Source organism: Mchenga conophoros, linkage group LG6 (assembly GCF_057382185.1).
Source record: "Mchenga conophoros isolate Kocher_MC1m ecotype Shallow Benthic linkage group LG6, M_conophoros_male_GT1.1, whole genome shotgun sequence".
NCBI lineage: Eukaryota > Metazoa > Chordata > Actinopteri > Cichliformes > Cichlidae > Mchenga > Mchenga conophoros.
The window spans coordinates 30,413,165-30,421,451 of record NC_140531.1 but is presented as its reverse complement, the minus strand read 5'-3'; positions in this window follow the sequence as shown (position 1 = coordinate 30,421,451).

Below are 8,287 nucleotides of genomic sequence, written 5' to 3'. Positions count from 1 at the left end.
CTCTGACAGCATGGTGGGAGTTTCTAAAATTGACGGAGTCTTCATTAATCCCATGCAAACGTACACCTATCTGGAACAACCCTGACATAGTACAAAACAATAATATGATAAACTTTTCAGATTGGAGTGGTAAAGGAATAAAATATTTAGAACATATACTAGAAGGAACAGAATTTATTCCATTTGACAGACTAGTTACACAATATGGGATCAACAAGAAAAGCTTTTTAGAATATCAACAAATTAAATCCATAGTAAAAAAGAAATTCAAACCGGGTCAAGTTGAACTACAAACGCCACCAAGTGTGGTTCAATTTCTTACTCTTAAAACCCCCCAAATTACTTTCCAAAATTTACAGAATGCTTTCTAGAACAGATGAATCAATATCACTTCCTACTGCAAAATGAGAAGCGGATTTATCAGTTAACTTAGACCAAAACTTCTGGTCTCAGATTTGCTTAAAAACCTTTCATCTAATTAGAAATCCTAGTCTTCAATTAATTCAATACAAAATACTACATAGAGTGCACTATACAGGGCATCAGTTGTTCAAGATGGGTTATATGTCTACCAACAACTGCTCGCACTGCCAAACCAACTCACCAGACAATTATATCCACGCTCTTTGGTTCTGTCCACCAGTTCTGAAGTTTTGGCGCAAGATATGTGAAGACTTATCAAAGTGTCTGAAATGTAACATTCCAACTTCCCCTTTAGTGTGTTTGTTGGGCAGCTTAGATAATGTCACTACAGATAAGAATATAGCCCATATGGTTTTCACTGCCCTATGCATAGCCAAGAAAACAGTCCTCATGAACTGGAAAAATAAAAATAATCTTAATTCTAACCAATATAGAAATTATCTATTAGATTACATTAGTCTTGATACAGCCTCTGCCACCACATCAGATCAATTGCTCTGGGCTCCTTTGATCAGCTCCATCACCTAGTGTGGGTGGGGGGTCATAGTTTGGTCCCACCTTCGCTGTTGTGATTGGTGTGGGGGTAGGGACAGGCTTAGGGCGTCGGGGGGTTCCCCAGGAGCATCTTCCTTGGAGGGCTCAACCTGGGGTAGCGGTCATGGCCTATTAAGGGCTCTGTTGGCTCTTAGGTGACGGTTTCCTCATGGCTGCGTGCAGCGGGGCTAGGGGAGGGTCTGTGCTGACGGACGTGGGTTACTGACCTGGTAGCCTGGCTGCCCCGGGGTGGGTCCGGGATGGGCGTGGGGTTGTGGGGGTGCTCCGTCTCCGGGCTGGGGCCCTGGCTGGGCCTCGGGGGCTTGGGTCCTGGTTGGTGTGTTGCCGGGGTTGTGAGCGGGTGGGTGTATGGGGGCCCAGCCCTGACGCAGGGTGCCGCCAGTGCATCGAGCCACCTGGGGGGCTCTTCGACTGGTGGGGGAGGTTGTTACATCTTGCAGGAGCTCTCCTCTCTTCAGGAACTCACTCTGTAGTCTGGAAGATGAGTGGGTGGGTGCAGTTTTCTCTGAGGTGGGGTCGGGTGGGCTGTCCCGGACTCTGTGGGGCCAGGCGGCGCTGCTATACTGGGCCCCGGTCCGGATGGGCCTGGGCCCCCTTTCCCTGGCGGGTTGCGGAGTATGGGGGTGCCTACTGGGGTCAGCGGGGGAGCTGGCCCCAGGGAGGGGTCACTTGCCCCTCCCTTCCTTCCCTCCCCATCTCCAGCTGCCTCCCTCTTCCCGCTCCACCACAATCACCCACACATGCAGGGCCTTGGGGTAAAGGTGTGTCACCAGGGTGCAGGGGAGGCATCCCCCCCCCCCCTCTGTCCCCTTCTGGCTGCCTCTGCCTCAATTTTATCTCACAACTTAGACATTCACATTACTCACACTCTCATAACACATACATATAGGATCTTGGGGGTGGGCACGCTACACGGACGCTTGGGGAGTGTGATTGTGTGTACAGTGTCTCTCTATGTCTGTCTCCACGTTGGGTGAGTGTTGAGTAATCACATATGAGAGCATGAGGGTGGGAATGGATGTTTGTATCTGTGTGTACCTGTTTGTCTGTGTCCATATGTCAGGTCGGGTATCACACACCACCTCTCTGGGGACATCTCAGGCCCTCCAAGTTATGGAGGCCTATCTCCCCCCACCACTTCCCCTGCCAGTGGCAGACGCCCTCAGACATCGGTGCGTTTGTGGGTCTTTGTGTCCGGGGATGGGCATCTAGGTACACACTGGCTCACTCCTTGGTGGCTGCTTATCGGGGCCTGGAGCCTGGGGCTCACTCGGGCCACTTCAGGGGTGGGGTGCCCTCGGCCTCAGTGGCGTGTCTAGAAAATTTTTGTTGGGCCAGGTAGGGGCACAGATTTGGAGAAGGGTGGCAGATGTAATTGGCAGATAATGTTAAAAACAATTCTACCAACCGTTAACCATAATTCAATAATCCTGTAAACCTAATAACCGAATGCGCTTTTAACTCTTATTAGAATGAGATTTTAACCACTACGGTGCAAAGTTTTTAGATACTGCGTTGATAAAGTACAAGAGATACAATCAGTGCTTTGTCAGTGTTTACTCAGCATTCAAGGACAGCAATATTTGCATAGTATTTTTACTGACATGTAGTGCACATATGTTTATGGCAAAAACAGTTTTGAATATTAAAATATGAACATTTTTAACATACAATTGACAAATTAGCCAATGCAAAACTTTATCTGTCTGTTAAAAAAAGAAGATAATCTTCTCACAAACTGGTGTTTGATTTTGAAACAGGAAAAAAGTGGAGAAACAAATGAAAAGACTAACATTTGAATAAAACCTGAAAGCAAGTAAATACTTTCTATGCTTCCTTATGGTAAACTTTGGTAATATTGATAAAGAACAACACTGGCTGATGATGAAATACAGTCAGCTGGCATGGTGACACTGCCAGTATTAACCTGCAGGGCTGGACTGGGACAGAAAATCGGGCATTTTCACTACAGACCGGCCCCCCAGGTATTAAAGCCATAAAGACTTTGAATGAAAACAAAGGCTGTTGTGACCCATATGGAAAAGAAATAGTAAAACTTATATGATTTACTCATGAAAGTGGCCACTTTCTCATTACTTTCATATATTGTTTTAGTAAGTATCCAAAACATACAAGATTCATTATATAATCTTTCAAGGGATCTTATATCTGTTTTTACTCTTGTATGCTTTTCATACAAGTTTCACACAAGACAGATACAAACTTTATAAGATTTATAAATATCTTTTCCATATGTACACTGTCTTGTTGGTATATGTATGATTTCTATACATTTTACGTCAGATAAAAACTTTGGTTGTAAGATTCAGATAATTATTTATTAAAAGTGAGATATTTTAAATGAGAATAAGAAAGAAAAGTATGTCTTTGTGCCCCCCTCTCCCTGTTAATGCCCTACCTGGCCCCCTGGCAACACTTTACTAGACCCGCCCCTGCACAGTTACCAGCTGTCAGCTGCTTAGAAAAGGATCCTGGTGTTATTTGTCTCTCAGAAACAGTTCATAACTTCAACTCATTCATGTGACCTAAAAGGTAAACCTGTTTCTCCATCACAGCTCTGATGATTCAGTAAGGACATCTCCTGGTTTCATCTTCATGTTTCCCTCTCACCACATATCCAAACCGACATCACGACCAGCAGCTTTACAGCTGTGGCTCCAGCAAACATCAGCTGATACTAGAAATTAATATTAAATAAATTCTAACAACAGCTGATCAAGCTTAAACGTGCTGCTGTTGTTTAGCGCGACATCCGCTGGTTTCCTGTAGAGATGGACCGATCCGATATTACGTATCGGTATCGGTCCGATACTGACCTAAATTACTGGATCGGATATCGGAGAAAAATAAAAAATGTAATCCGATCCATTAAATATCACGAAAGCACCTCGCAAAACTTGCAACACGCCGTAACTCACCTCAGAACGTTAGCACGTCGGAGCAGTATGCATCACGTGATAGAGCGGCTGTGGCATGCGGGACCTGTCGGTGGTCTGGATAGCATTTGGAGCTTCACTAGCAACCCGGCATTTCATCTCCGACAAAGTTATCCCCGAGAGAAGTAAAGCAAGTGTGTAAGTCCATCTCTAAATGTTTGTAAAGCATTCCTTAACAAGCGACTGCCTCTTCTTGCTGCTATCATGAAATCATCATGAAACTGCTTAATGATTAGCTGATCGGCTTTTCTGTCGCGAGTCCGTCTCTCTTGTTTGTTTTTGGCCCACTTTGCACCAGAAAGAGGAAACCAGCGGCTGAACAACAGCAGCACGTTTAAGCTTGATAAGCTGTTGTTAGAATTTATTTAATATTACTTTCTACACCAGGATCTTTTTCTACGTAGCTGACGGCTGGTAACTGTGCAGGGGCGGATCTAGCAAAGTTTAGCCAGGGGGGCCGATAGGGCATTAACAAGGAAAAGGGGGCACAAAGACATACTTTTCTTTCTTATTCTCATTTAAAATGTTTAGCTTTTAATAAATAATTATCTGACACCCAAAGTTTTAATTTGATGTAAAAGGAATAGAAGTCAATTACTGTATATAGTGACTATTAAGTCTAATATATATACCCTAGTAAGTTATAGTACTTTTTCCTTTGGGAAGGTACCATCTGTGCAGTCTGCAGTTTTTTTGAAGAAAGATGTTGAATCTACTTAATATTTCTTGAAAAATAATTGATTTCTGTGCATTTTTTTTCACACTGCATCAAATTAAGGTTGATTACGTCGATTAAGCATCATGAGGTGGAGCGTGAGGGGTGGTTCCCTATTTTTTTATTTTTTTATTTTTGTTGTTGCTGGGAGTTGGAACCCTATTAGTTAGGTTGCTTAATATTAATAAGTACTCTTTAAAATACCAGAATAGGGAGGATGGTGTAGGTTTAAGTTTATTAGATTGATCAGTATTGCTGAACTATGAAATATTTTTTTTTGCATACAGGTATAACAGAATAGCTTTAGTTTAGTTGTTGTTTTAAACTTGAGTATGAACTTATACAAAATGCAGCAAGATATTTAAAAAAACAGTTTTGTTGATTAAAAAACACTATATCGGATTCATATCGGTATCGGCAGATATCCAAATTTATGATATCGGTATCGGACATAAAAAAGTGGTATCGTGCCATCTCTAGTTTCCTGTTTCTGGCAAAGTGGGCGATAAACAAACAAGAGAGAAAAGCCGATCAGCTGATCACTGATCAGTTTCATGACTGAAGTAGAAACAGGAGAGAGAGGGGGGAGAATGAGAGAAGAAGAGGCAGCTGTGCAGCAAAGACAAAGAATAACTCCAGCTTTGTGTCTTTTTCATTGTAGCTGAAGTCCGGGACAAACTGCTTTCCTTCTCAGCTCAATATGAAACGTGTAATATTTTCTCTGAATGAGGGACCATTCCATTTTTAAGGAGCCGTTGGAAACTCTACTAACTAACCTTATGAATAAAGTTCACTATCAGTAACATCATAGCACCACCCTGCTGTATAGAAACTCCGTCATGCTAGCTAGCACGCAGTACGAGTTATTGTAACTGACGGTAAAAAGTCAGCACAACGAAAATAAACTCCACTTAAACTTGGTTCATATCTGACCCAGATAGACTGCAGCTCATAACTTCTTACCTGAAGTTCACCTGACACTCGGACTGGTGGCTGCCTCGGGTCTCTCCTCCTGCCTCCCCTTCCCTCATCCACCTGTTGCCTCTGTGGAAGCTCCGCCACAGCCACCACCAAACAACTGAGTTATTTTTACACATCGACCTGCATCTGGCCAATCCACCACCTCTCATTGTTCATGCCGTTACAAAAAAATATGCCCGGTATGCCCGATGGCCAGTCCAGCTATGTTAACCTGCAACCAAATCTGCAGCTCCATACAGCAATGTTACGACTTAGATTATAACTCATAACTCATAACTCTTATGAGGAAAGCGGGCTGGTACACTCATCAAACTCCGAGCTGTTCTCCGCGCTTCTCGCGGAACTACTGGACCAGCAGAGTGCATCTCGAGATGGATCCTGCCTATTGTCCCTGGAACTTCCACGTCACTTGATCCCTCGTCCTCAGCTTTTTATTTTCCTAAGCGGCCTCGGACCCGTGGATGCGGTGTGGACCACAGAAATCTTCGCACACTTAACCGAGCTGGAGCGTCCGATGCTAGGATCTACACATTCCAAATGGCTTTGCTAAATGTAAGATCATTAGCAAACAAGACGTTTGTATTAAACGACTTCATAAAGTCACAACAGTTGGACTCCATGACATGTTGGTCAGTCACAGGAGCTCGTTCAGTGAGAGACTGAGATTACCGAAAAGCACCACTGAACGACACAGGAAATCATTCCTGCCTGTGGCCATCTCCCTGTACAACGCATCCACTTAACACACTGTTTGCTGCTACAACTACACATGTTTCTTTTCCAAATATTTATTTATAAGTGACTTATGTATGTATATATATGTATATATTGTACTATTCTTAGTTAGCGTATTGTCTGTCTTGTCTTAATGTTGGTTTAAAATGGAGCACTGTAACAAAAAATAATTTCCCCCAGGGATCAATAAAGTATTCTGATTCTGATTCTATTTCTGACGGAAACATGGCTCCAACCCGGTGAGTCTGTAGCGTTTTCGGAACTGGTTCCTCCCAATTTCTCATTCTTCAGCCTCCCTCGGTCCTCTGGCAGGGGGGGAGGCCTAGCCACTGTGTTCAATCCTCGATTTCATTGCCATCAAATATTACAGCATGACTCATTTTCTAGTTTTGAACTCCAGCTGTTTGAGTTACACCTTAATCCTGCTGCGCCTCTGCTGTGTGCCCTTATATATCGCCCTCCCAAGTTTAATAAGGATTTTATCAAAGAGTTTTCTGATTTTATGGCTGGAATCGCTCTTAAATACGACAGCTTTTTGATCCTTGGCGATTTTAATATTCATGTCTGTTGTGATTCGAAATTTTTGGTCAAGGACTTTTTAAATATTATTGATTCCTTTAACTTGACCCAGTGGGTTTCTGGTCCCACGCACGAAAAAGGTCACACACTGGACTTGGTGCTTTCCCACGGGTTGGAAGTGTGCATTACGGATATATCCGAATTACGCATTTCCGATCATCTTCCTGTGTTGTTCACTCTAACACTGCGCTGCTCGATGGACAAGTCGAACGCCCCACTGCGCAAAAAGCGAGCGCTTAATGTACTAACAGCACCTGCCTTTTCTGCTGCCTTTATGGACTCTGGAATATTGAACTCCAATTGTAAAAATGTTGAGGACCTTTCGGCTATTCTTCATTCTACTTGCACTTATATCTTGGACTCTATTGCACCATTCAGAACTGTGCGCGCTAAGAATTCATCAGAACCGTGGTTGAACGATTACACCCGCTCCCTCAGACGCGACTACAGACGCGCTGAAAGGAGATGGAAAAAGGACAGATTGTATGTTTCCTTACAGATTTTAAGGACTTGTCTCTCTGCTTATCAAGAAGCTGTAAAAACTGCAAAAACACAATTTGTCTCAAACTTAGTATCAGCAAACGGTCATAGGCCTCAGGTACTTTTTAACATTCTTAATCACTTTTTTAGTTTATGTGATAATCCTGGAATTACTTCTTCACCAAGTATGTGCGATGATTTTTTAGCATTTTTCAATAACAAGATCTTATCAATTAGGGCCCTTGTTTCGTTGTCTGTTGTCTCAGTTCAAAGCCCTCCACCTGTGTGTTCAGCTGTCTTAGAGCAGTTTGATCCCGTCTCCCTTAAGGACCTGACCGCGATAGTTAGTGGCCTAAGATCATCACACTGCCCCTCTGATTCTCTTCCCCCGAGTCTGCTCAAAAACACTTTTAATATTGTTGGCCCTTTTATTCTGAAATTGATTAATACGTCCCTTACTACAGGCTGCGTCCCACTATGCTTCAAACAAGCTGTAGTTCAGCCTCTTCTTAAAAAACAAAACCTGGACCCAACTGTTCTGTCCAATTACAGGCCCATCTCAAAGCTTCCTTTTCTATCTAAAGTTTTGGAGAAAGTGGTCTATCTACAGTTGCAGGCACACCTCGATTTTAATATGATCTCAGAAAAATTTCAATCTGGTTTTAAATCATTACATAGCACTGAGACAGCACTTTTAAGGATTTTTAACGATATTCTCTTAACTATGGATTCTGGCAGCCCTGCTGCCCTTTTACTGTTGGACTTGTCAGCAGCTTTTGACACAGTTGACCACGACATCCTGTTATCACGGCTAGAATCGCATGCTGGCCTAAAAGGATCTGCCCTTCAGTGGTTTCGCTCC